At 37.1% G+C, this 13,052-nt stretch overlaps 1 protein-coding gene across 6 annotated transcripts in view; it reads left to right on the forward strand.

Moving 5' to 3' along the window:
- ADGRB3 (adhesion G protein-coupled receptor B3) overlaps positions 1 to 13,052 on the forward strand; it is a 436,843-nt gene that overhangs the window by 283,863 nt on the left and 139,928 nt on the right. The gene's annotated exons all lie outside the window — the stretch shown is intronic.

Here is a 13,052-nt window from a genome sequence, read left to right on the forward strand (position 1 = left end):
TGGGTCACTGCAACCAGCTTTGGCCAGGAATCATAAGATTTGGTTATAAAACCTGTATATCAAAACCTGTTAGATTGTGACCTGTCAATGTGCCAATGTTATCCAGGTTAAACCACTCTTTTCCATCAATAATTTTTCTGGTGAATATAGCTGCTGTTCTCAAATATATCTCAGTCTTTCTTTTGCAAGATTTAACAAAATAGCATTATTTAAACTTCTCTTTCAGAATAGATAGTCAGGGCAGAGAAAATCTAGTAACCTTTTCTTCACAGCACTTTCAATCTGAATTCACATGAGTGACAAAAGTAGGGCACATGGATTCAATATTGCACTTTAATGATGTGGAGGAGGACAAAGAATTAAGTGGTAATCTATCTGAGTCAAAATTGATTTGTAAAAAGCTGGAAAAGCATCTTCTAATGAAATAGAATTAGATATGCTTCTTAAATACAAATGTCAGATTTGACCTTCGATGAGGCTATTTTAAAGTTAGTAAGGAGATAAATATGACTTAGAACTGTACTGCACAAATGGTGGGACCTCATTATTTCAACACTTCTGAGCTGATAGAAATTTTTATATTCAGGAACAAAATGCTATATGTTGCCATTTCAAAAGATTTTGGCAAGCAATAAACACACTGATTGCAAAAAACTAACTACATGAAATAACTTTCGATTTAGTGATCATAAATTTGCTTCAAAAAATTAAATAGAGACACTAGTTAATTCTTAAAGTTTCTCCAGTTGAAACTGAAGATATGCAAAATTTTTATATGGTCCAAAAGACTATTCACCTGGGCAGATTTAAGTGAAAAAATTTCTCCATGAGAAACCTTGCATGAGAAGCTTCTGAAACAGCTGTTTAACTTCTGCTGAGGGTACAAACACTGAAATGCAGATAGTCAAGTATTTTAAAGCACATTTGGCAACTCACTTAATTGCATATCATTAAGACAACATTCAAAAGAGTATTATAGTGGCCATGGTATGTCTGGATATTAATACAGGAAAACCAGGAGTCATAAAATAAAATTAGTGTTTTTCACAGGCATAAAACTCACAGAAATGCTTCATCATTTTAATGCTTTCCTTTCCAATAGTTTAATCAGAGAAATCCAGAGTTCTCTGTAGGTACAGAAGAAAAGATACTCTCAACCTGATCAATCTGAAAGTGTATTTTAGCAGACCTTTTGGCATGATTAGATGATTACATCTTTGCTTCTTGTGACAAATGGACCTTTCAGATTGACCAAACTGACCTCAGGAAATGGGATTCGTGATCATGCTGATTTCCTATCTGCTCGGGTATGTACCTGGATGTTCTTGGATGTGTCCCATCCCGAGCAGGTGACGGAGTGACCGGGTGACGAGAGTGGAGCACCTGCAGGTCAGCTCTGATGCTTCCACCAAGAGGATCTACCCAGAAACAGACTTATAAATGTTTTTAACACAGGGAAAGCTTTATCTGGGTCTGAGAATGAGACAAAAAGACACAAATCCATAAAAATAGTATTCTCGTGGTTTACTCGTTTGGTTTTTCCCCGCCCTGCACAAGTCCATCCGTCCGAGCTGGGTGATTCCTGCTGCTGTTGTGCACTGGTGCCTCTAGGTGGAACTGAAGGGATTGAGATTTGTTGTAGGACCTGTACAAACACACATCCAGCGTTTCACAAGTGCGATGATCTCTGCCTTGAAGGGTTTCTGCCTATGCAGCAAAGTTGTATTGTTGGAGGAGAAACAAACCAGTAAATCAAATGGCTTGGCCTGAGTAGGAGAGCAGGAATTCATTAAGCAATCATTGACTCATTTCTTCAGTAGTCATCAGTGGCAATTCCTCCTGAAAATTATGGCAGTTTTGTATCACTTCCTAGTACTTATTTCTCTTGAACTAGAGTCCTATTAAATCGTCAGCAGGTGTGCAATTTTTTTATAATTAAATTGAATAGATGGGTTTTTTCCTATGTAATTTCCATGATTAAGAGCTATACTGTTAAACTGCAGGAGAATGGCAAGTAATTCTAAAGTATGTGTACTGAGACTGACCAAGACATTTTATCTTTCTCAATTTTTTTTACATTCAATGAAGATTTAAATTTCATTTAGAGAAACATTAGTGGTATAGATGCCTTTTAACAAACAAAGTAATAAACTGGGCTCAAAATATTTGAGAGCTGCTAAAGTAATTCTTATTATTGTTCCTCATTTCCTATTTAAAAAAAAACTACACCTGTATCCAGATTTAGTGTATTTTTTTTTCCAGTCACACTGAGAAAAGGCAAAGGTTTTGCTCTTTTGCCATCATCTGCTGATCTTCTGGAGGAATCTAGTGAATTATTTAATATTTCTGCATAGCTGTCTACAAGAGAGATTTTTATGTTCTTTTTCTATTGCATAATTTGTTGTGATAAAGTGACAGAAAGAAAGATGGCTTAACTTTATCTACTTGATAAGATACATTTATATTCTACATTTTTCATGGAAGTTAAATTCACTTCCTGGCCACTTTTATCCTTTTTTATTATCCACTTCCCACAAAATCCAGGAAAATAAATTCTTGGTGCAGAATTTTGTGTAACATCTACAACATGACAATAATTATACAGGCTCATTTACAGTGTCTCCCTCAACTGTGGTAAAGACACTCAGGCTTATTCTGCTGCTTATACACTGTGGTGCTTTACCAGTGGCACTTCTTTTATTTCTGATTGAGTGGGTCATAGAAAAAAAAATCAACTGTTCCATCATGTGTCTGAGATTTTTCTTATAATATGTCAGGAGTGGGAGGTGGAGAATAGGAGTGGGAGTAGAAGGAAAAAGTCCCTAAGTAATTTTTTTTTTATGAAGCCAGAAGAAGTGTTATTAACTACAGTGTGCTGAGATGAGGCCCTTACAATATACTGCTTCAGTTCACAGATGTGTGACCTGTTTATCTGCATGTCCTAGAGTTTCTCAGTTGTCAGGTGAAAGCTATCTGACTTACAATAGATTTAATTCTTTCTCCTTATTCATTATCTCAGAAAAGTCAGGAATAATCAATCCTGGTGAGGTTTAAAATTCTGTTCTCCACTCCTAATTTCTCCAAAGGGGAAGTGGCATTTCTATTGCTCTTGTCACTGTTACTTTATTATGGGCATCTTTCCACTGCAATCAGGAGCTTTAAAGTGTGACATTGGCTGCTCATGGCAAAAACAGCCTGTGCTGAGAGATGGGATCAAACACCTCACTTGCCTGTGGCCCTGGGTAAATGAGCAATAACCTGGCTGTGATGGCAGGTGATAGTTTGAGGCTCTTTAACTGCCTGGGGTTATTCTTAAGCAGTTGTACCATACTACAGTCATGTTATATTTATAAGTTTGGGTAAGATAATGACTGACATGGACTGCTATATCATAGTGCAAGGGAGGCATATTCTGATAATTCTCATGGAATCATGGAGTGGAATCATATCACATGTTGGGTTGGGAAAGACCCATCAGGATCACCAACTCCAACTGCTGGTCCTGCACAGGACACCTAAAGAATCACACCATGGGCCTGACAGCATTGTCCAAATACTTTGTGATCTCTGTCAGGCTTGGTGCTGTGACCACCTCCCTGGGGAGCCTCTTCCAGTGCCCAACACTTTGGGTGGAGAAACTTTTTCTGATATCCAGTCTAAACCTCCCCTAAGTCATCTTCATGCCATTTACTGAAGTCCTGTCACTGGTTGCAAGAGTGCCTGCCTCTTTGCTTCCTCTCATGGGGACATTGAAGACTGCAACTGTAATCTTGTTTGGAAATTATATTCCAAGCTGCAATTCTAATTTGGTCCTTCTTCTCTGATAAACGCTTACTATAGATTCCAGATCCTCTGTGTCTATAAATGCAATTCACAGATTCATCCCAATTTCTTACACCACGTAGCACTAAGACAACAGACCCAGAAAGCTGAAAAATGTAGCTATTCTTTTCTCTCAGTTTCTATTTCTCTCTCTCTGCCACAATAACCACGTGAGATTCTGTAGACAGAAAAATACAAAATATATCTTCCTTGCCACAAGAAGTAAATGTATACTCTTTGCAGTGATTCAGACAAGAGTCATCTTAGATTATTTGTGTTTTTCATACTAAGCCTGAAGTCTTGAAAAATAATATTTTTTTCAGTTTCATGATTTCCAGGAAATAATGTCTATTCATCAGCTGACTACCAGCTTCCTTCCTGAGGGTCCCTAGGACCATGACCTCCCTCCCTGTCCAGAAAGCATTCTATGTTACCATTTAGAAGATGCTGTCATGTATCTATAAGGAAATCAGATAGAGTAATTTAGGAGTACCAGAGAAATCACATAAAATACCCAAATCCTTTATAACCAATGAATTGAAAGTACTTTAAAAGCTAGTCTGGAAACATTTAAAAAGTGTGTTTGTGTTATGTGTGAATATGTGGGTGTATTTTACCCTTTTGACTAAGATCCATAAAATGCACATATATTCAGGCTGCTTTCAAACTATTTCTATTCAAAAGTTCTATTTTTTTTCTTGAATCCAAATATTAAAACCAACATAAATGATGCATTGCATTGACCTTCTCCTTATTATTTATTATGTTCTGTTTATGTCAGGAACAGAAAAATAAGCATTATGTCAAAGGACATAATAATAATTATCTATAAGAAACTTTGCAATGACTTCGTGCACTTATGAGTTTCTAAAATTTCCCTTTCATCACTGAAGCCTAGTAAACTCATTATTTCTGCATCACCTGAACCATTCCTCAGCATGTGAAATGCACAAGGCAGATTTTTTTTTTTTCTATTGCTTTGCTTACCTTTCTGAGAAACTGATTTGCTTCCAACAGCGTTAAAGTTTGGCTTCGCTGCTCCCTGATGTTTCAGACTTCCAACAGCAAGGTGAAAGGTACAGGCAGGGTTTCTGCTGGTGGTATTAGGGTGCAGCCCAGGGGCTGTGGCCCAGGAGCAGCAAAGGGCCCCAAAGGTATGGTCTGGCATCCCACTGCCCCAGGCAGGAGCAGGGCAGCTGGGATGCTCTGGGGCAGCTGGGATGCACTGAGGCAGCCCCAGACATGGGCATCAGTACTTAATGGGAACAAGGATGGGTGGAGACCAGGCCAGGAGATGAGACCAGGCCAGGAGGTGAGCCCAGGGGAGAGCCCAGGTCATCATGGCAAAGGCCAGGCAGGGCTGGGAGGGGCTGGCACCAGCCCTGCTGTGGTGTCTCTGAAGCAGGGGCTGATGGACCAGGGGAAATGATGTGTCCAGATGGGGAGAGCCCCAAGACTGTAGCACAGCAGGGATGTGATGTCCTGGCTGTGCCCTTGTGGCCCTGGTTCTTACCACATCTTTTCCTCAGGTATGGTTTCTTTCCAGCAAGGAGAGGAGCCAGTCTTTCAGAGATGGGAATTCATATCTTAACAAATGGCAGTAGCTGTAAGGGACTCAGGAGAGGCCTCCAATTCAGCCTTCTGCTGACTTCCAATTCAGCCTCCAACTCCCTAGAAGTTTTCAAGTGCTTGTGCAGGGGCAGGAGGAAAAACTGCACAGATAAGTACAAAAAGTAACACAATATGGGAAGGAATTAACACTTACAGTGTACATCTAAGCATTAATGGGCACAGGTAGCCCCATAATTTTAAAATTGATTTATTTAAAAGTTATTTTCCAGTTTCTGATATAAATCTAAGTTTTCATTTGTTTAAAACTTTGTCTAAGTATGACTGGACTGGTTATGTGTATGTGAGTTATTGCTCTCTGCCTAAAATGTAAAGGGGGTAAAATTTAAGCTATATTATCAGTCATTTCTTTGTGTTGAATTCACAGGGTGGTTTTTTTTCCCCTGGTATCTAAAACTTAGCTCCTTGAGAAGATTTGGGTCTCACATGCTATGGCATAGCATATGCAGTGTCAAACAAATGCATGTAGCCCCCTCAGTGAAAACAATTATGCTGTATGAAGCCAAGACAAGAATTTGGGAAAAATAACAGAATATATTATGCTGAGTTTTATTAGTATTTGATCACTAAACTTACTGAAGATAACCTCTGTTCTAAGCATAGCAGGTGTTCTTAAAATGAATTTTGAAAGCACCAAAATATTGGTGTGGAACTTGGCTATATAAAATCAACAGAGGAAAACTCCTGTGTCTTCATACACAGGGGAAAAAACAGCCTAGTTGCAAAGCCTGAGAGTGAAGAGGAAGATTTGGGGGTGTGTAAAGAAGGAATATTGGCATGATGAGTAGGAGAGAGAGAGATGCTGGCAAGAGAAACCAAGTGGGCAGACTTGAAACAGTAGAGGGGGAGGGAGTAAAAGGTGTTTTAGGAAGGGAGACTGCAACAGAAGTGGGGAGGAGAAATGAAAAACAAGTGCACTGAAAATACACTCTAAAGTGAAAAGGCTCTGACTACTGTTATGCACTCCACTCAGAACTTGAGGAGAAAAAAAGAAAACAACAAAATTCCTAAACTTCAGAGGACTGTCAGTAAAACATAAGGGGATTTCAAACAGAGAGGTTGAGAAGTCTTGCTTGTTTATCTTTTAAACTTAAGAAGCTCCATAAAACCAAAAAATCCTAGGGTAAAAGAACTAGTATTCATGTGACCACTTGAGTTCTAGACAGTTGGAAAATTGCTGTATTGAAGCTGTGTAATGTTAATTTAGTCATTTTGTGCATTGGTGCAATTTTAAATTATATAATCTTGTACTTCTTGTTTGCTGTAAGACACCTGCTTGTCTCAGTACATACACATCCACTGCAAGTTAATCAAGAAGTTTAGAACATGACTTCACTTCTTTCAGGAATTGGAGAGTCCATTTTTACTGGGGCTATCCTAGAAAAAAATCTGAAATCCTCATAGGTTTCATGAACTTACAGAGCTAGAAGTCCAATTAATAAAAGGGTCCAGAAGACTATAAATAGTAAGCAAAGAAACCCAAGAGGCTCTGGGAAGGATATAGAACATAGCTGGCTGATTGCCAAGAGGAGCAGTAAGTGCTACCCAGGAGCTGGCTGTGGCCAGAAATACTTTCAATGGACAAAGAAGTGATCATAGGAAATATCCCACAAATTCAGCAGAGAAAAGAATAGCTTCATATCTAAGTGAATTGAGGTTGCTATGGAAAACAGGATTCTTATCCTCCCTCTGTCCTCCCTGTGCTGTCATTTCAATCAAAGCCTTTATAGGTGGTGCTGCTTGTATGGTCCTCAACCATTGCTCATTGCAACTCATCCTCCGGTCCAAATCTTTGAAATAATTGACTCTTACTCTTTCTTGCCACTCGTGTTCCAAAAGTCATCCTATTAGTATGATTAATTATTATTATTAAGTATTTATTGCAGAAGTTCCTACAGACTAGTATAGGCTCCATTGCATTAAGAATTTAAAAAGTGATAAAATTATCTCTCTACTCTAGAGATAGTCACTATCTGATTACCTAAGACAGGCAGACCACAGGAGGTGAGACAACCGGGTCAGTGGGGTGAAGAATAATTTGCTCAAGGTCACTCAGAAGGCATTTAATGGTAGGTCTGGAATGAGATACTGTCAGAATCACAGGAGTTCTGAAGCTAGAAGTCATTTGTTTAAAAAAATTGCCATGCATTTAAACAAAATGATCTGTAATAGAAGCCTGTCACCTGTGATGTGAGTAAAGTAATTTATTATCCAAGAACCATATAGATAATTTACAACTGTTCTTCTGTGTCTTTAATGTATAGTAACTGTAATCATGGAATTGCTTCTGAAATCTCTTTTATGCTTCTTGGCACTCCATATGGTAGTTGGATACTGCAGAAAAAAATATCCTCCAGGAATCATTGAGCCAGGCTTTAAGCCAGGCAATCTCCTCTAACAGTTTCAGAGCAAGCCATACTATAAAAATGTAAATGTGGTGGCAATACTTCTTCTTCACACCATTTTTCAAAAGGTAAATGTAAGTGTTGTTCAAACCACAGTGCAGCTTGAGAGCATTTGTGAAGGACATAAAAAATCTGAGTTACTTTGTGTAGGTGGCTTTACACACCTGTTACCGTGAAGGCTCTGTGATTCAGACATTTATCATCAAACACCATCAGTCAAAAGAGTTCCAGTAATTGTAGCTCTGCACAGGTTTCTTTTCTCCTTTTCCACTCCCCTTCTCTTTTACACATCTTCTGTTGCAAGTACTCAGGCATTCCCCCTTCCTGAAGCATTTGGGTAAACATTCCCCAAGTGGTGTGGCTTTCTACTGTGTTTGCTGGCATAAGTGAAGCACATTACAGCAAACAAGGAACAGATGATATCACTGAATTCTCCAGCAAACACTGAAAAATTATATGCTTAGTGCAATCCAGAAAAGGAAGAAAGAGAAAAAGGGGTATCAAAAGGAAGGCAAGAAAGAGAAACTGAGAATAGAAAATAGACTGTTAAACAAGAGTAAATAGAAGCAGGAGGGAGGGAGGGAGGGAGGGAGGGGGAAGCAGGAGTACCAGTCCTTCCCAAAATGTTTAAGAAGAAATGAGTCAACGGGGTATGAAGACTGAAATGACTGTTATCTCAGAAATCAGAAATGGAGAGTGAGAGCCTTGCAGGAAGAAGGTGGTAAAAAAAACCTAATTTTCTCCTTTTCCAAACCTTCAGTTTATTAATTTGCATGAGTTTTGACTCAGTAAAGTTAGTGCTTTTTTCTTTCCACACCACCCTATCACCCTCACTTAAAATGTAGTGGTATTGTCTGGGAAGGTCAAAGCTTAAGGTTTTTGCCTCTGCCCTGAAGATCTTTTCTTAACTTCTCATGTTGTCCTTAATCACTTCTTAATATTATTAATACACATCTTTAAGAGGAATTAAAATGACCTTTACATAAGGCATACAAAACAAATTACAATGCTAGTAATCAACATACATACATTTTAAATAACCTATTTATTTCTTTGTTGTCAAGCCATCTAATTTGGTTTGATTTCCTAATAGAGGCGTATACCAGTAATGTTATAGCTTTCATATATGCTGCAGTTAGTTTCAGCTAAAATTCAAATTCAAGTTCAAATTCACGGAGTTCAGAAAGAAATTAGTGTGAAGGAGGCAGGAAGCAGGCATTTATTTACAAGTTTTTTTAACAGCATGACCTCTGTTGAAACTAAAGGAGGATCACAAGCTATTCCAATGGTATCGCCCTGCTCAGTTTTTGTTCTGTAGCCAAGGAAACTGCCAAGTAGTGAGGCTTATTTAAGCAGACTTCTGCTCAGGATTTACTAAACCATTTTTTGTGCACAATATGTTGCAGCAGGCAGTACCCATTTTAAGTTCCCAGCTATTTCTAGGAATGTTTCTCAAGCATGTTTCCAGCCTGTGTCCCATACCCAAGGCCAGATACAGCCATGCACAAGCCATTTGTACACCAGCTACTTCTGCTCCTCATTGTGAAAACCACCCAGAAATGATCTGTGGTGTGAGCAATGGATTGCCAGCGTGGATCATCAAGGTGCCCAGGCACCACCTTGTGCAGAGACACCTGCACAGCAAAGCTCAGGTGCTGATTCAGGAGCCTGTGCACTTTAGCCAGGTGAGATGTGGCAGCTTTGTATACTGCAGCCTTCACCACTGAGACTCAACCCAGACTTTCTCAGAAATTTCATGTCCAGAATCTGTCTCAAAATTTCTTTTTTAACTTCTGGGGCCTTAAGGTATCTAATTTTTCTTGCACAGAGTACTAAATATAGCTTAAACCAATGTAAGAATGCATGTCTTGAACACTTCAGGTATTGTGAAAGCTGCAGAGCAGAGACTAAGTGTTGAGAACATTTTTTAATTGTTATGTGCTACAATGTCAGTTCATGGTTCTGAACTCAGTTTTTGTCTCATTTGAAAAAGATCCATTGCTTTTAAGCTGAACTTTGTTATTTGCACATTTATTTAGCGATTTGCTTTCCTAATTTATTTTTTTAATTACGTGCATAAATTTCTTTGAAATATTACCCTTTAGTGAGAAATATTGCCCTTGAAATGTACCTCACAATATATATTTTTCAGAAATGTTCACTGTATGAGTCCAGCAAAGCTCTTAGCACTGGTACTTTTTCCCAGATTTAATAAAGTTATGTTTAATTGTAAATTAAGAATTGTTGAATAATAGAAAGTATGCCTGAAAAAAATAGATTTGTTTTTTTAATAAATACCCTGATCCATCTTTGGGTATAATTCTGCTTCATTCTTTCGAAAGAATGCTTTTTGCTCCATGCTTTTTAAATAACTTTTTTTTTTTCCACATACAGTTATTGAAAATGTATGTATTGAGAAGCATTTCTGTTAGTTACATCTATAGTAAAATGCACAGCAGTGAAAAAGAAGTAAAAGAAATCTGTAGAATAATGTAAAGTTTCAGGTCTGTTTCTAGCATGTCTGCTTTGCTCAGTCTGCAAGTTCAGTGACCTCTTGTGCCTAATAGAGGGTCTGATAAATATTCTTATAGAGAAAGTGGTAATTTTTTTTTAATTTTAAAATAAATTTCTAATGGTCTTAAAATTTCTGCAGGTTATAGTAAGTATTTATGTTCTTGTTAAGTAAAAGGCATATGAAAATTCCAAAAATAGACAGGACTCAGAAGAATTCAGTTAATTAATTATTGCACTGGGGAAAATTTTCAGCTATAATTTTGCTCTCATAATTCTTAAAGTATCCTTTAAGGATTCTGTGTCACTAAAATATCTTTAATTCTTTCTCCTTTTTTAACTGTAATTCCAGTGATATTCCCATGAATCAAGTGACTCCTGATGTAAGTGCAATGGACATGTAATTTTGTTTCAAATAATGTTTGGCCACTAATTAATGTAACCAAAGCACATTTTATTTTTTTAGTGTTCTAGTGAACATTTTTGGTAGCTCTTAGGACTAGTTTTTAATTTGTATATCCAATCAAAACAGGTTTGATGGAAAGTGCATGTCTGAATGTTAAAGAGATCCTCTACATAAGTAAAGTTGGGGCTGTTTTAAAGTATTTTATCCATAGTTGCATAGCTGAGTTTTAAACAGTCTGCAAATCTCTACATGTTCAACTACCTGGCTGGCAGAAGAACAGTATTTTGAGCAATTTTGTATCTGAATTCAATGATTTGTGCTTACAAGTTGCATAATATCATGTCACAAAGATGCTTGCAGTGCAAATTAGAAGTCAGTAGTAAAGAATTAGCAATAAATATTTTTTCTAACACATTAAAAAGTTGCTTTCAAACCTTGAACATCTCATAAATGTGTTACAAAATGAAAGAAACAACTAGAGACATATTTGGAAGAGTGGTAAATATAGAAGGATGGAAGTAGCTGTTGTTGGAACGAGTAATAGGGTATCAAACTTCAAAGATAAATTAATGTATGCTTTAGCAAGCCTGACTTTCTTTCAGGGTACATGCTATGGAGCTAACAGTGCTACATTCTTCTCTGGTTTAAATTTGTGCAAGTGTCTCAAATCAACTGCACATGCTTGCAATACACAAATCTCAAGCCCAAGAGTTTTCAACTGTTTAGTTCTATTTTCCCACAAAGAAGAAAAAGAATGGAGAGTTATATTTACCCAATATGTTTTCAGTTAAGAAGTGTAAGGAGATACCAGCCTGCAGATTATAGTGAATCAGCTGTGAAAGGACTGGGTTGACAACATAGCATACATATATCACCTTATTACAAATTTAAAAGGGCACCAATTTCTCCCATTTGAGAAGTTGTCTAATTGCAATGTAGTCTAGATTTGGAGAGTTGTTAATAGGCACAAATAATAGTAATTAAGGAAGAAGTCAAGATATTAAGAAGAGAGCTCGTTCGAGGTAAGTTCCAGTGAAAAGATTTGGAACAATTTTGCACTGTCTGGTAGTACAATCTAGCTAGGAACAACAGCATAAAACAGTAGAACTTATTAAGGTTGTGAAATTTAATTACAAAGCTGCAGTGTAAAGAAGTCTTACTTTGTTTCTGTTGTATAAGAGAGTTTGGTTGCTTTACACATCTACGGTTACAGTCAGCTTGGGAAACAAGACCAGCTGCCTTTCACATTGGCAGGGCAAGGTCCAGTACTGAAAGGATTTTATTCTAGCTCATCATTTTAATTTGTGAATCAAATCATACCTGATCATTGGATAGATATTCATTTGAGAACTATTGCAATATGCCACAAATTTGGGTGTTCTCATACCCTAAAAAGTAACTGAGCCAGCTATTGATTCAAAGTCATGCTCCTGAAATGTGTAATATAGTTAAATATATGCTTTAGAAACAATTAGCATATTCAAATCTTATTTATGCACACGCGATATGTCTAAGTGGATAATATGCACAAAATCAGATGGGAATATAAAATATCATCAAGTTTCAATTTACATTTGAATGATATATACTTACAATTGTATTGTATTCTTTTTAGCCTAGATAGGGAGCCAAATATCAGTGACTGAAAGTGATTAGCAGAATGTTTTTAAAATAAAAAATATTGAGAGAATAAAAGCATTAGAAAAAAGACAACGTTGATAATACCTGAAAAATAAACAAAAAGCCCCTTTTAAAAAACCTGTTATCACAGAAAATATAAGCTGTGATTTATTATGCTAATAAATGTACTAATGCTGAAACCTATATATATTAAATTTTTATTTATAATGAGGACTAAATACCAGAAAAGGAATAGCATTGTATGCACAAGTAACACTGACATGAGAACAAATGACTACAGGAAGTTAATTAACATTTGAGACTGAAAATTAAGCCTTCAAGAAATTAAATTCATCAGATCACAGAATCATGTTAGCTGAAAGAGACCTCAGTAGGTCATTTAGTTCATTGCTCTGCTTGAATGGGTCAACTTAAAGCAGGTTGGTCAGATCCAGTCAAATTTGAAATAGCCACAAGGCTGATACTCCACAGCCTTTCTTAGCAACATAGTCCAATGCTTGGGTACCCTCATGTTCTGAAAGAGCCATCAAATTTCAAAGATTATGTGGCAATTAAGGCAATTAACTGAATATTGGCATATTTATTCTCAAGAGAGTGTTGATATATTTATAAACAGGACCCAATATCCATTGATTAAT

This window comes from Erithacus rubecula (genome assembly GCF_903797595.1).
Source record: "Erithacus rubecula genome assembly, chromosome: 2".
In the NCBI taxonomy this organism is placed as follows: domain Eukaryota; kingdom Metazoa; phylum Chordata; class Aves; order Passeriformes; family Muscicapidae; genus Erithacus; species Erithacus rubecula.